A 17,375-nucleotide genomic window follows, 5' to 3' on the forward strand; every position below is an offset into this window, starting at 1 on the left:
ACTGTATACACTGTAAACACGATTCAGAAACGTTCCTGGAAAATAATAGGCAGCTGATGTGCCCAATTTCTAAAGTAACATATCTTGCAAAAACCAGGAACCTTTTCCGCTAAAAGTCAGTAACCTCTCTGAAATTAACCTGGAAACTTTCTGAAGAAGTGCGAAATCTCCCCAGTCATGTCTCCAGAACCTTTCAGAAGAATTAAGTAGGTTCAGATTAATTCATTAGAACCTTCCTTTACCAAGAAGACTCCATAAAAATCAAAACGACCACAGCTATGCCAGAAGGAACCAAGCATATCACTTGCCTGCAATTCCTGCCTTGCAAGGCTGTTGCTATCCATTGACTTTTTCACTCTCATTGGGAGCTTAGTCAATCTGGACAGGCCGTACGCAATATCAGGCCGATACGCTTAATAAACACGCTCATTCAATCTTTAAACTGGTTGCTAAATATATTTTCCACAACAGTGAAAAGTCTGCACGCGTGCAACTTGTAGCGATTCAGGAAACTTTTTTGTGAAGATACTTGTTTTTACGGGGAAATAGGTGAAAACGTGTGAAATCCCGAGACGTTTCACGGAAATAACCAGTAACGTTTCGGAATTTTTTTATAGTGTAGGGGAGACCGGGGCAAGATGACGAATGTTTTATTTTTTTCCGTTTTCCACTAGGTAACAGCATCACCTGGATACAACTGGCTCTCTCATCGGCCGTTCGTTCAGCAATAGTATAGAGACACTGAAATCGCAATATTTGTAAAAATTCTGAAGCTTCGATTGTTTATGGCAGCAACGTTATAACTTTTATGCGTGGGTAAATAAGCTCTGCTACAGATACAGATAAGATGTATCGTGTTTCTTCAGCATTTATGAAAAACTTAGCTTAAATACTACCTATTACCATAAATAAATGTCAGTTAATTGCCTTCCTTAATGGCAATGGAAATGAATCATTCCAAACAGGCAGTCCGGGGCAAGATGACGAGCTCGTCAGGCCCCCCCTTTGGTCCAAGTTTATACAATTCAGGCCAAACAATCCAGTTGCATCAACTTCAAAGGATGGTCTTATAAGCTGTTCTGCTTATAAAGAGGAATATTGTGACCCTCCAACGGAAGAATGGATTTAATGCCGTAAATGCCAAGAGTGGTGGCAGGAGCAATATTGCAATTACGAAAATGGCATTTTTATTTTTACATTCCGTTAGCTGCACACTTCAACATTGCACTTAATTTTTTACATTACGCTTAATTTTGATACTTTGTTAGTTGTAATAACACAGTTATCATTTGTTAAAACTACGTAGCATATTCAAAAGATAAAATATGTTCAACCTTTTTCAGTGTTGTCATCTTGCCTCAAGGCCAAAGGGGCAAGATGACGATTTGTTAAGATTTTGAAAAAATAAATATATCCTTCATTTTTTATCATTTGAAAATTTAAATGGTAATATATTTAATGCTACAAAGAACTACTCTAACAGCTAATGTAAAGTTAATTTTACTATCCTTAAAAATAAACTAATAAACAACAAAAACTGTTAACATAGTCATTTTGCCCCGGTCTCCCCTATATGTTGTTGATTTGTGTGTTGTGGCTTATCCTCAGACCTTCTGACGGAGTCAGACAAGGTCCATAAGACCCTTGACCCTAAAGAAATCCAATACCAGGAGGGGAGGTGAGTAAAGATCTTCCCCTACAAGTCTTAAGCAGCTCATGATATGTTCAGGAGATGCCCGCTGAGTTTAGCATTTTGTACTAAGAGTAAAAACCTCCCCGCCTTCACGAAAGGAGATACTTTAAAATATATATATGTTTTTGTTTATCATCTTTTTAGCAATTCCTGTTTTCCATTAAACGTGTCTTAAGCTGAAACTTCTTTCGCATAGCATTTCTTTTAGTTGAAACCTATTATTCATTCAACATTATTTAAGCTGAATCCTTCTTCACGTTTAACATTTTAAAGCTAAATATTCATTCTCGTTGACCATCCTTTAAGATCAAGTCTTTCCCGTTTAATATTTCTTCATCTAAACCTCTTTCTCATTTTACAACCTTTAAGCTAAATACTCGTTCACGTAAAATTGTTTCCTAAGCTAAATTTTCTCTATCGTTTATCCTCTTTACTTTATCGTTTTAATGTTTCTTAAGCTAAATTTTCTTCCTCCGTTTTGCTTAGAATTTATTAATCTAAATTTTCATTTTTTCCAAACTTCTCAAGCTAAATACCCTTTTTTGTTTGGCATTTTTTTTCCTAAATCCTCTTTCTGCTTTTAATCTCTTAAGCTAAATGATCTTTATCGTTTTGCATTTTTCGAGCTATATCCGCTTTTTAGCTCTACATCACATAAACTAAATCATCTTTCTCGCATAACATGTTTTAGCTGATTTACTCAATTTAGCTCCATTTACTCAATTTACATCTCTTAGGCAAAATCAGCTTCCTCAATTCTGTACTTCAGAGCCAGACGAACGTAAGACATGTACTCTCAACTATACAGGACAGAGGGAAAACTTTTTTCTGGCGCATGCAAAGGATGGGATACGCGCTCTTTTAAGCCTAGTAAAAAATTCAAAGGATTTTTTTAAAGAATTATGTTCATCTGGCTCGATGCGGAATAACCTTTTACATACAATACACTAATAAACGGAAAATCGCGATTTTCGGACTTACATTAGTCTGGCTCTGAGTGACGTCATTTAATCCTTAATTAGGTTGCGTCGTTATGCATTCACCCGTAAATGAAACCAATGCTCTATAAAAGAAGTACACTTTTTGACTGCTAACTAATTTGTACGTAATTATTGCTAACTGAATTGAAATTTAATTTCATCAATTTATCGAAAAGCAAATATATGTATTCATTTTGGTCGTTTTTACAATAACATTTAATGTTTAGTGCGCTATTAAAACTGATCTAACTAATTTGTGCGTCATTATTGCTAACTGAATGGGAATTGAATTTCATCAATTTATCGAAAAGCAAATATATGTATTCATTTTGGTCGTTTTAATAAAATCATTTAATATTTAGTGCGCTCTTAAAATTGATCTAACTAATTTGCGCGTGATTATTGCTAACTGAATATAAATTGAATTTCATCCACTTATCGAAAAGCAAATAAATATCAATTTTGTCGTTTTTACAATATCATTTAGTATTTAGTACGCTCTTAAAATTGATCTAACTAATTTGTGCGTCATTATTGTTAACTGAATTGAAACCGAATTTCATCAACTTATCGAAAAGCAAATAAAATACATTTTAGTAGTTTTTACAATATCATTTAATATTTAGTGCGTTCTTAAAATTGATCTAACTAATTTGTGCGTGATTATTGCTAACTGAATTTAAATTGAATTTCATCCACTTATCGAAAAGCAAATAAAATTCATTTTTGTCGTTTTTACAATATCATTTAGTATTTAGTACGCTCTTAAAATTGATCTAACTAATTTGTGCGTCATTATTGCTAACTGAATTGAAACTGAATTTTATCAACTCATCGAAAAGCATATAAAATGCATTCAGTTTTGTCGTTTTTACAATATCATTTAATATTTAGTACGCTCTTAAAATTGATTTTCCCGTTTTCTTACCGTGAAAAAATGGTGGTTATTTTCAGAGACTGAAACTAGAAATCGATTTGGGCAGAATTCTATATGATTTCTTGCGAGCATGAAATAATTTTTTCCGCTAGAAAAATGTGTCTTATACTTTTTACTTTTCTTTGGACGTGACCTAAAAGTGACAGTAATCCAATTCTTTGACACATGATATTTGTTTGGAAGCCAGATATAGGAATTCTGAAGATAAATATTTTTCCATGGTCGTCTTTCATTCGGGAAGCTTTAAAATAGGTTTTCCGCTTTATTGACTTTATAATTAAGAAATGTTTTCTAATAATTTTTGCGATCAATCAATCACTTTTTAATCAGAATTCAATTTGTAGAGTGTATAAACTTTGTGAATGAACCGTGTTTTACATATAAATCTAATTCCATGATATTTTGAAAATGCTAAGGGCCGTATTTTACAGTACTGGCCAAATTATTAGACTAAGACTGTTTTAAAAGCAAATTCTTTATTGATTACATAATTATAGACACATTAACGAACAGTGAAATAATTATCTAATATTTAGTATACATTCCCTTGTTCTTGATGAGCATTTTAAGTCTTTTTGGCATACTTTTCACAAGGTTTACACCATTTCTTAACGTTTTAAAAAAGGAGGTAAAAAATGTTTATACTCACTATTATATATACTCACATACACATACTCACTAATTACCTAAAACTAACTTTAAATATAACAGAACACACTAATAAAAAGAACTAGCGAACTGTTTAAGCTGATTGAGGTTATGTTTCTAGTAGGTGGATAAACAAAGAACATAAACAAAGCAGACAGTGCTGTCGCCTGAAAACATTAAATTATGTTAAAATAACGTAATAATCAGTGTACAGTATGTACTGTACTTTAACAGTAAAATAAATAGTAGTTTAGTGCAAGTAGTGTACAAAAAAAAAAAAAAAACTCTTTAGTCTAATAATTTGGCCAGCACTGTATTGTTTCGTTAAAATGTTACCATAATTAAACGTTCTTCGTTACAGTAATAAATAGATAAGATTACTAACATTTGTATATTTGTAAGCAAAATATGAGAAAATGAAAATATTTTTTCTTTGTCTGTGTTTCTAATATCATATTGAACCAAACAGTATACAAATTACGACTGAGGCAGCGAGAAATAAAGGGATGTAAGTGGACTTTTTAAAAGTTTCGTATAAAACAAGTTTAAAGTTCAGACCCTAGGTTGGCCTTCATTAAGATTTTTTCTAAATCATGCTGTATAGCAGCACCCCCACCAGAGCTACTAGTACCATCTCTTGCCCCAAAGCAGAGGAGAGGTACCCCTATTATTTGTACTAATTATGCCTAAAACTTTTACATTTTACTTGCTTCTCACTGCCTCGATTCTGTCGATTGAAAAAAAAAAATACCTCATGAAAATTTTATAAGTTGTAGCTTCATTTTCATTACATTTATGTTGGTGCTATTGGGCTTAATGGTGCAAGAGCCTTCATAGGCTACACCGCACGTGTGCTGTAATTTTCAGTGATGTCGTAAGCTACATCCTCTTTCTTGCTTAGCATAAGTTAATCTAAATCCTCTTTTAGTTCATTTCGTAAACTAAATTCTCTATCTCGTTAAACAGTTTTAAAGGTTTTTTGTGGTTTACCTGTTAAAGTATGAGTTAATTTCACACTCAATTTCACTTTTTTAGTGCAGGGAGACGTGTGTAACTTGACCACTCTTGCAGTGCAGCCCTTAGTGGGCAACTTAGACAAATTGTCAACTTATAGAGGTTTATATTTAAGTTATAGGACTAATTCTGTATATAACAAAAGCGGTCAACCTTACAGGTTTTACTGTGCTAAGTTATAAGTACTTACTCAAAGCCAAGGCTAAAACTGCAAAAAAAAAAAAAAAAAGTAAATAAAAATAAATAAAAAAATACGAAAGCAAGAAACAAATACAAAAAATGCTCACCTACGTCGAACAGGTACTGTAGTTTCACGCTCATTTGAGATCATCAAACTGGAGTATCCATAACTGTACTCGGACAGATGACCTCTCGTTAAAGCTGATATTATCTTCACACTGGTAGTCAAATTTAATTTAGCACGCAAGCAAGGATCTGAAAACCGAGTGCAACTTTGTAAAGTACAGGTTAAAGGTAAGGAAATAAACTGTAAAGTTTAGTAATCCGTAACACTCTTGTTCATCACCAACGGGCTTGAAACTGCAGTACAGTAGACTTCCAATTTTCCAAATCAATTTTAACCGGACCCATTCGGATAATTGAAAATTTCGGTCATCGGATTTTATCCGAAAAATGGAGCTACATTCTCTAGTAATTGTATTTTAAAAGCTGTTAATCCATTTGCATCGCCCTGTGTATGCATTCAAGTATTTATTTCTTTTTACAGTCTTCAGTTTTTAAACAACACATTATAATAATAATAATAAAATTTAATAGGCCTAATATGACCTGTGCTGAAAATGTGCACTGTTATTTTACTGCAGCAGAAATTTATGACGCAGGCATATTATACACAAAAGAATGAGGTAAACATAAAACTTGGGGAAATTGCTCTTTTAATGGCACGTCAGCAGTGGGAAAGAAAGGAGAAAAAACTGTTTAGTGTAGAAAAGGATATACTGAAAATGGTCTGTAAAACATCAGGGAAATGAGTGTAGTTAATAAGGATATCATTAAACTTTATTCCCAGCGAAGCAAAAGATAAAACTCCTGGGCATTCCATTTTGGAATTCTGTGAGATGAAGTTAACTGCAGTTTCAGTGATATTGTCTGAAAGTGAATTCAGAAAGAAGGCAATATTAAAGAATAGCTTTTGTTTAATTTTCCATGCTTTCAGATTTAAGGGGGAAACCAGTTTAGGAGGCAAAAATTTTAGTGTTATTTGTGAATTTTTTCAACAGGAGAGGAATAATCACAATTTGTTCAAACTTGAAGGACATTTTATTCATATTTTGCTGTACACTAATTTTTTTAAGTCATTTCTGCCAGAAATAAGAGTTAGAAGCTGATGTCCATGGATTCTCGCCATATGATCTTGTTGCTAATGTGCATTCCTGAAGCCACAAATTTTATCTATAATCATTACAATTTTTTTAACTTTAACAACATATTTCCTCAGAATACGAACCTATAGTTCTGGTTAAAAAATAAAAAATTCAAGTTTTTGAGGTATTTGATCACAAAATTCAAGTTTTCCACCATTTTTATTCATCTTTTTCTGCATTAAAAAATATTTTTAACAATGATACCATCCCGGAATTAGGTTCGTATAGAATGTAATTGAATAAAGAATATTCACACAAAATTTCAGATCGATTGGCCAATAACATTTTGCGCTAGAATGCACAACAGTTGAAAAAAGTCGTTTCGAAAAAAAAACGCAATTGAAAAAAACTGTTGTGTACATTTTCGAATTGACTCAGTTTTTTAAGTGCTCATAACATTGGAACTAAGCGGAATTTTGAATTGAAATTTTGGCAACACATTCTTGAATAGTTCTACTAACATTTTCTGACAAAAAAAAGAAAAAAAAAAACCTGGATTTCTTAACACATCTAAACTGGTTTCCCCCCCCTTAAAGGATTTCGGGTTCATGAAAACTTGTGGGGAAAATCAGTTTTCTTAACATATGCGTCGCATACATTGTCCTATTTAAAAAATTACTTGCTACGCTGCTGGTGTTGCAAGATGTACCTTGAAAGTAAAAGTTACGTCACGTAACGCATGTTCAGCCGTCAGGCTTAGTTAACAAAAAAAAAAAAAAAAAAAAAGAAAAATTTCCCGCCAACGCGTTGAAAATTTTACAACTCAAAATTGAAATTTAGACCTGTTTAGATGCTTTTAGAATTCCAAAAATTCAGTCATTGTTATTTATTTGCAAAAACATTCTATTTCATGTATTTTCTGGCAAAAATGCGAAAAAATCCGTACATGAATTCCTGAGCATCAAAGGACATCTGCCAATGTGGCAAACAAGCCCAATAATGTGCTAAGTATCATAAAAGAAATACTTTAGTTTTGAAGTTGTATTTTAACTCCTTTGTCTTCAAAATCAATTTTAAACTAAGTGACATTTTGTAAAATGATGATTTTCCCCTTCACATACACAAAAAATTCAAATGAGGGAAAATTCAGACAACTTTAAAATTTTACAAGAATATAGAGCTGTGTTTCTACTATCTGCTTGAAGAAACTCGAAATTGGTTTTTGATTTCCAAACATAAAATAAAATTCAGAAAAATAGCATTTTCTTTCTGTTTTATGGGCCAATCCATACAGGTTCGACGGATGGGTGCCTCGACCATTTTTAATTTTTTTGAAATTCATATCCCTAAAAGCTGCAAATAAAAGATGTTTGAAACCACTTATATATTTTCTCTCAACTGGACCTTTGATTTTTTATAGGTCATCAAAAGTGATTTTCGTATTCAAAAATGGGTCTTTTAGACCTTTGCATCTTGGCCAAAACCTAATTGAATTATATTTATGACAGTTATTTTAACGCATTGATGTTAAAGTGAATAAGTTGATAGCCTTACATGCTGAGTTGCGTAGCTGTAAGTTAATAATTAAAATAATGGCAACAGGTTAAATTTAAAGTCCAAATGCAAAAATTTTACTCATTTCAAAGGGGAATAACTCACGTAGGAAACGGAAACACAAAATGAAATAAGGCAAAAACTAATCACTGGAACCATGCTAAAAAGAATATGTAACTGTTTCTGTGTGTCTGTGTATCCTTTATAGATTATAGCACCTCAAAAATCGGAAAAATGACAAAAAAGACATTTTTAGGCCCTATAAAACAAAAGGGGATGGAATTAAAAATAAAATTTCTTGGCCAATTGAATATTCCATTCAAGTAATATACATGTTATACATATTGTTTTTTGTATTTGGTTTGTTAAAAAGATATAGGTCTTTGAAATTGAGCAATTTTGCTAGTCAATTCACACACTAAAACAGAAATAAAAAGTGTGAAAACTTTATGGCACCTTCTTAACTTACGGATATTGTGCCCTATATAATACGTCATACTGAAAAAACATATTGTAATTTTGAAAATAATTCTTTTAATTTGATAATGTAGAAATATTTGAACAAGAATGAGTAGTTTATACTGTATATAACCTGTATGGATCGACATTTATGTGAAATTACGAGAATTCAAAGAACTAGATAAACGACTAAGTAATGCAAAAGCAAATAAAACAAACATTTATTTCAGTTAAAAAAATGTACATTTCAGAATGTACTTCATAAACATGCTTTTGAGAAAATGAAACACGGAAGAAATGGTTAGTTTTGCTAAACTTACAAAATAAAAAGAAGTTACTAATGAAATTTTTCCTTAGTTCAAGTTACTCTAGTAACAAAAATACACTGATACCAATCATTAAAATTTAGTAGCATCTAAAAGACACTTCAATATGTTACGTAAAAAAATTGAGTAAATTTAGAGCATTCCCTCATCTTCAAAAAAAAAAAAAAAAACATCTGAAATAGAGGAAAAAATGAAATTTTCGGAAATTTTTGATTTTTTTAAAGTACGATTTCGTCATCAAGAAATTCATAAACAATTACTGAATTAGAGCAGATAGTTAGTTATAGATAGTTTTTAATCTGAATCATTTTTACTGCTATTTTTTCTTTAAAAGAGCTAGAAGAGTGATTTGAAATCTGAAGTAAATTGGTAAAATTTCAATCTTTGTTAATATCTCAGATTTAAAAAAAGATCCGAATAAATTTTACTTTGCTCTTTCCCAATAGAAATTTGTTCATAGAATGCAGAAATATTTATTTTTTAAGTGTACGTTTATAACTTATGGAGTTATTGAGTCACAAACTGGCAGAAATGAACTCTGAAAATTTAGGCTTAGCGTAAGCATCAAGTTCTAATTTACATAACAAAGCAACAAACAGTTTTTAAACTTTCATACTTTGCATTCCCTCATAGATATGCATGGTTTACCTAAATAAAATCTTTCATTGAAATCTGTGACATGTCAGCCACAGCTAAATTGCTCATTTCGCATGGAATGACCCAGAAACAAACAAAAGCACTAAGATACGTTCAGTCACGTATGTGCAACGATCAGGCTTAAGTAAAAGAAAAAAAAAACATCATGCAGAATTTCCCATCCAATTAAGGACGACAGATATTAAAATGCTTTTAAGAAATGAAAATGAGAAAGATAGATTTAAAAACGTAACCATGGAAGCACACACAAAAAAGTAAATTCAAGAAATTAATATGAGAAAGATGGAATGAAAAAATGTATTCAAAAAGCGTAACCGTGGAAACGCGAAAATAAAATGGCTAACAGCTTGAATTGAGATGAGATTTTTCAAACTTGATTTAAAACGACTTGTAACTTTTTCCTTTGGAGATAGAAGCTTAGTTTCTCGAACACAGGTCGAGATAGATCTGGAGTAAAAAATGCTGCTTTTTCCAATGGTGGAAAACTGTGGGACAATTCTTTCACTTTTTATTGGTAGATTTAACGAAGAAAGTAGTGCCTGAATTTCAGTTAAACCTAAAAAAAATCGAACTAAAAACACAAATAACTCCCACTTTAATTAAATTACAGCATTAAAACAAATTGCGTAAGCGTGAAAAATTCTACCCTTTCTAACGATATGTAATATCGTTATATGTGTAAGTCATTTTTCACTCCTCTATTCGGGAATTCATGTGAAAATTGGCCATAAATTAGAATTAAAAAAGAACTACTCCTTTTTTTTCGAACTGGTTTACAAACCTTTCCCATGCTAAAAGAAAGATACTGCGAAATCGGCTGGGTTGTTCTCATGTAGATATTTTAGGAAAAAAAAATAGGCCATGATAATTTGAAAAAGCACTATAAAACATGGCTTAAATAACAATGATATATAGAAAAATTTCTTTGTCATTTAACGTCAAAAAGAACATTTGTCAATGGTAGGTAGTTTATACACGGTTTTGAAAATTTCCTCAAATAAAAAAAAAATTACTTGTAAAATATTAATTGTTTCTTATTGAAAGTTTGGCACAGCAACTCAATGACTTTTAAATGTCGGATGTATAAAAGGATTATCAAGCCGAGAATCTTTACTTAAAATCGCTTCAAAATTAGCGGGAATGAATATAGAGCCTCAAACCATTCAATGTAATGTAATTCTTTAATTTCTTCGCAATTTGGATTTGTCCTAAATATAAACAAATTATGAAGAACTCTACATAATTTTAACCAAAAGTCTTGTGTAATACGCACTTTCAGAGTTCACATGGGTTCAGTTAACTTATAGTTTTCAATAGAGACGCGATAACATTACCAGTATCAACACACCTATGGTTCAGAACGCATTAAATTTATCTTCTTTATAACATAACGTCTGAACATTTTTTGTACTTTTTAGAATTTAAATCAAAATTAATTCCCACGCCTTTAACATCAGCGTACAATACAGTGTGAGTCAAAAACATTTACTTTCGTGCAATTAAGCAGTTAAATATTTTGGTACTCCCCGTTCTAGATGTTTGAAAGCAGCTTTGAAACATTTTAATCCAGCTCAAGTTGTTGTATGAGCTTCTAAAAAAATCTCGTGTACTTAATTTTTTACTGGTTTTAGTACGTTACAAAAGTAGAAAATAAATGACATTTCTTTGATTAAATGGCCCTAAATTTACAAAATTGCTTAAAACTAGAATAAAATACGAAAATACTCGAATTTTAGAATAGAGAAAAATCTTCTCGAAGTGTATCAGGATCTATATATAAGTGCAAAAAATCGTAGGAGGCTCCGTAGGAGTATTCAATACATTTTTGAGAAACATTCTCCGTAATGGTAATGAGATTTTTATAGCAAAGAAATTTTGCAGTTCGGTTGAGAACTCGGATGATTCAAGATAAAATTTCCTACAAGGAAGGATGTCATTCTAAGGTGTGGAATTTTAAAGTGTGGAGGAAAGAAACTCATTTCGCTCGGCCTTATACACTCCAATTTCATTTGCATAGTTTAAGTTTCTTACCAGTTGATTTTGGTAGAGATGTATGCGGTACTTCGCGCTTTTCATTCTGCACAAATTAGTTATGTGTGGAAGAAGCGCAGGAACTGCATATAAAATCTTACAATTTTTTTTTTTTAAATGAGACTTTCGTGCATTAAACGCTATAAAAAGTTGTACTTTCTTTGGCTATTCCAAACCTTGGAATGTTCCCTTCAGCAACCTAGACAGTTGATTATCCTAAAAGGATCAAATTTACTTTCCTAGATGTTCTTCCACTTTCCTTTTTTTTATCCCTTTTCCCGTAAATGTTAAAAAATAAGTAAAGTAATGAGGACAATAAAATAATGAGGACATGTAGCTTAATGCATCGCAAAAATATCGGTAACAGTTGAATCTCGGACCTACTATCCTGAAAGAGACCAGGACATCCTTTAGTGTTGCAATAAAATCTTGCACGATTCCACGGCCGTCATTCAAGCCTCAGACGAATCTTCTGAAAAAGCTTCTTTTTCAATGCAAAACACTGTAAGGCCTCTATGGGCAAAGAAGGTTTCACTTTCCCTCAGAAATATTTCCAGGACCACGACATTGCATTGAATTACCCCAAAGACAAATAAGTGTATGGATTGGTGGCCCCTGTCATCACCAGATCTTTACCCATAGGATTTCTCATTGGAGGAGTAATTAAAGAATGTTATGCAACAAAAGTGTTATAGCGCTTGACGACCTGATGAGCGTCGTCTACGATGAATGTAAAAATAATCCAATTAAGACTTCAGAGAATGTAATTTTTTTTTTGCTTTGACTGAGACTTATGTTTGCAGAAGACGGTGGACATGAAGTCCTCGATCATAGCTTAAGTAGCGACATGCTGAATCAGCCACCATCTTTAGGCTAAGCGCCAGCTTTCTTCTTGTGTCTGCTGTGATAAAGTAGCGGATTTTTCTTCTTGATATGATTTATTATTACCTTCTCATTAAAAACATTTGTAGATTCTTAATGATTCATCACAGCAGGCATTGGTGGAAAGTTAGCGTTTACCTCCAATATGGCGGATGATTCCACATGACTTAAGTTGCAGTCGAGTGTTTCAAGTAGAAATTCTGAGACCAATGCCATTCAATTTAATTTAGTTTCCTATGATGGTCACGAAAATTCTTTTTCATGAATATAGTGCAAGATATTATTTGTCACCTTTTTATGATTAATTTTTAACAATTATCACACAAAAATATTGTTCAAATATATAATTTATCTTTTCAACATATTCCCATTTCCCTTCAAAAATAACATTGCTGTATTTTAGCGTAAATCCAATCTTTTTCCATGACAATATACTTTAAACTACCAAAAACAGTTAAAAAAAAGCAAAATAAAATAAAGTTTTCAAAAAATAAGTTTAAGTAGTCATAAATAATTTTTTCTTCTCTTGCCGTATCGCCGCATCGTCCGTATCATTTATCATGTTTTTCCCTATCCTTCTACCAAAAGGTATTTATGGATTTTTTTCATCTTTATTAGCATCTCTTCACGTGCTGCGGTGAAAAGGATTGACCTTTTCTGAGGGCTATTTATATGCTCGCATGACAAATGAAATTGCTTTTAAGTTAGACGGGTTTTAGTGAAAAGGTAAAAAATGAATCAGGTTTTGAAGTATATTTTCTTTTGTGTTGGGTATTTATAAAAGTAGTTTGGCAGTTATTAAGCGTTTTGAATCGATTTTGTTTTAAGATTAATGCTCAAATATAATTTTATGAAGTTATATTTGAAATGACTTCTCATTTTTGTTACGGCTTATTCGATAACTCAAATATGGCACCTTAGTTTTCCAGTTCCTGTGTTTTGTGGAAAAAAAATGATATAAACTTCAATTTTTTTGTATTTCAGTAGTTTTGAGAGAAACTGTATCAATTTTAGAATTTAATATCTGGCATGATTTACTTCTGTTCAGGTGCGAAATGAGGGGGTGAGAAGAAATTTAGGGTATTCAACTCCGACTCCGGTACCATAAAATCAGTCCGATTCCGACTCCACGATTTCGACTCTGACTCCATGGCCTCGGCAGTAATTCAGACTCGGAAGCCACGTTTATAACGCACTTTTCAACCCGGTAAATCTCCGCTCTGGCTCTTTAAAAAAAACGATTGAAAAATTCCCCGTTTCCATGTAAAAAGAGGTTTTTCCACTGTACCAGAGAAGACGGTTTTTACCCAGCATCCTTAGCGGCTAGTTGACGAACTTGTTTCGCGTAATGTATTCTGGGTAAAAACACCGCTTTCACTCCAGAAGCTAGCAGGAGTAGAAAGATTCCACATAAACCCCGCAAATAACTAGAATGCGGTGAAAAGCAGGTTTTTTCCAGGGTCGAATGTGTCCATGGAAACGGACCTGGAGGTTAATTGACCGATTCCGACTCTTGGAATTTTTAAGTCTTTCGACCTTAGAGCAGGAATTAAAATGGAGTGAGCAAGTCTAATCATTGGCTAAGCAAAAGCGTAGGCAAAGATCTTAAGTAAGGTGATTCAAAAACAACGAATGGTTGACACGTTTTACGTGAAACGTTAGCGAATGAAAACTGTTTTCATCCACTGCTTTCCTTTAAAATCTATCACGTGACTTGGGGTCTTTCCTTCACGAATGAAAGTCTTCACTCTCACCATTTTATCTCTTCTCAATTCTTTCGACCCTGGACTCCGACTCCTGTACCCAAAAACCAGTCCGACTACGGTTACACGACAGCAACCCTAACTCCGCAGCATTGGTTTTTGGTGTGAAATAATGATTGTTGAGATGATTTGTCTTTTATTTTTATTTTTATTATGTATATATACATATAAATTTATATATTTATATCATTCTAAACTTTTAGTTTAATTATTTTATTTTTGCACGGAAATAAAAGGAAATTCGAAGTGTTTTTTTAGCAGAAAGAAAGATTTGTGCAGAAGATTTTGTTTGGGATGAAAAAAATTTATCAAAGAAGAAATTTTATCGGTTATTTACTTATTTTCTAAAGTATGCTTTAAGAAAATGCAACCAAGGAAAAATAAACCATAGGCGCTTTATTTTTACTCAAAAGGAAGAACAACAAACGATTTTTTAATTAAATGTTTCTATTTTAATTAATGTTTTGTTGAGCAATCACGATTGCTTGTTGCTTTCATTTGACTGTTTTGATGTGTTATGATTTTATTTTCCCATCTGCACCCTCTGCAGCACCACCGTCGACTGGCCGTCTCGCGATGCTGCTCCTCTAGCGAAAACCGTCTCCAGGTTGCGTCCATATCCTACACACACACGCATACATACACACCTGCAGCTGCACACAAACATACACACACACACATACACACATACACACATACACAAACACATACACACACTCAAACACATACAGACACCTACACATACACACACACCTACACACAACTACCCACACACTCATGCCTGCACAGATACAAACACATATGCCTACACACATACACATTCCCCCCACACACATACACATCCCCTCCACACAAACTTTCATACAGACAACTACCCACACACTTATACCTGCACGCAGACACAAACACACATGCCTACACACATATACATATTCCTACACACAAACACATATACTCCCCACACACGCCTACATACACACACCCACTTGTGACTGCGAAAAATATAATTTAAATTCAAGATGTCAAAATTCAAATTAAGTTTTTTTTTACTTCTTTTCTTTTCTTTAAAACGATTAAAAGAATTTTTTTTATTGAAAAAATATATTTCCCGCATTTAAATGGCGCTACTACTTTATTTGTTCGTTTATTTACTTTTAACGCAACTATTTCATCAGATGAGTGAAGCATATTTTGTTTTTAGAAATCAACTGTCAAAAGTCTGTTTGACAATCAAAAGTACGTTTGACATAATTTGCAGTTTTAGCTAATTAAGAGAATATTGACCAAATATGAGAGAGTCGTGGTTGGCAAACGGGAAAGTAGGTTCGTTTAGATCTGAACGGAACTTGTTTTTTTCTTCAGATTTTTTTTTCCAGTAGGGAAAGAAAAGCTTTTTAAATTGCTTTCCCGATGAAGCTGCGTTTTCAATACAAAACGCAGTTTGCAAAACTAAATTACATTAAATATGCAATCATTTCTCGTCCACGTTATGGTAATTTGCTCGTCAAAGTTATGATAATTTGCTCTTCCATGTTATAATAATTTATTCGGTAAAATGTTCTTAAAATTGGAATAGAAAAAGAACAAAATTTAATTTTCGAAAAATTTCTTTAGGTGCATATACCTATACTACAAATTAACTTTGTGCCAAATTTCATGAAAATCCGTCAAATGGTCTAAGCTCTATGTGCGTCACAGACATCTAGACATCCTGACAGATATCCAGACAGAGATCCAGACTTTCAGCTTTTATATTAGTAAAGATTGAATTTTATTATTATGTAGTTTAACTATTATTTTGAGATTTCCGATTAACCTAAGCTTTAATCTAATTCTTATTATTTCTTATCCTTAGGTAACAACGTATTTTTTTCTGTTTTATTAATGAAGTTATTTTTGCTTAAAAAATTTCTTTTCTTTTATCAAAGAACGTTCCGCATAAGAGAAAGAGTACAGAAAAGGTACCTTTTTTTTGTTCAGATCTTTTGTTCCAATAGGGAAGGAAAAGCTTTTAAATTTTCCGTCCCGCAGAGTATTGAAAATGCAGTTTGCAAAACTTAATTATAATTTATTCAATTTTAGGTTCTTTGAATGTGCGTTTCGTGTCGAATTTCTCGAAATGCTTTTGACATCCTTACTTTGTCGTTTGAAAGACTAAAGGCATGAATAATTCAAAAGCTTTATCGGCGGGGCGGGGAGGTAGAGAAACAAAGGAGCAAATTATGTTCTTGCTTTTGTCTTGACGGCAATTTACTAATATCTTGCCTAAAATCGATATGAATAAACTGTAAAACAAAGATTTATTTTTAAAGCGCTCCCGCAGGGAGAAGTTTTTGGTATGGATTTCACTGCGATTGTCTCGAAATTTTGTTTATTTTGTGTAAAATTTTGTTAGATTAAAGTGGTAATTAAATGTAAAGAAAATGATACAAGATGAAAAGTTGTTAAATAAATAGTTGACAATTTTTTCTTTCTACGTCAGAAAGATGACTTTACAAAGCTAATTAAACAACTAAAGCCAAGAAATTAAAGTGTAATGCACAGGGTGATCTAAAAATAACCCAGCATCTTAGTGATAAAATAAAATCAGAGTGGTAATATGTTTTAAATCTAATACTTATTCAAAATAGGAGACAGAAAAAGGAGGCTCATGTGAACATGGTTTATTTTACTAAGATCACTTCAAGCAAAAAATCTGGAAAAATTCAAATAAGGACAGTCCCGTGGTTGTACCTCCTGAACAAACATTTAGAGCAGTGAGTCCTTTTATATTTGTGTGGTTTCTTCTTTGTTTTAGCAGGTGTTGAAAAATTCTTTTCACTGTCTTCTTCACTTGAAAACATTTTTAAAACTAACTGCTAAGCTAAACCTAAGTATTACGAAGCATTGTATGAACATTTAAGTAAATTTATGATAATGTTAAAATTTTTTTATTAAATTAAAATTCTTTATTTTTCCGAGTTAGCTCTAAAGTACACGATGGGGCATTTGCGAACGAAACATCTAGGGGCACAAGTGAACAGTTCTCTCCGTAATATTATTATTAGTGTAGGAAACTGTAAGTGTTGAAAAATGTGCAAATATTTATAATTATTATTTTCCTATA

At 32.4% G+C, this 17,375-nt stretch overlaps 1 protein-coding gene across 1 annotated transcript in view; it reads right to left on the bottom strand.

The window, feature by feature from the left end:
* LOC129228554 (DNA ligase 3-like) overlaps positions 1–17,375 on the bottom strand; it is a 285,727-nt gene that overhangs the window by 114,985 nt on the left and 153,367 nt on the right. The gene's annotated exons all lie outside the window — the stretch shown is intronic.

Source organism: Uloborus diversus, chromosome 8 (genome assembly GCF_026930045.1).
Source record: "Uloborus diversus isolate 005 chromosome 8, Udiv.v.3.1, whole genome shotgun sequence".
In the NCBI taxonomy this organism is placed as follows: Eukaryota; Metazoa; Arthropoda; class Arachnida; order Araneae; family Uloboridae; genus Uloborus; species Uloborus diversus.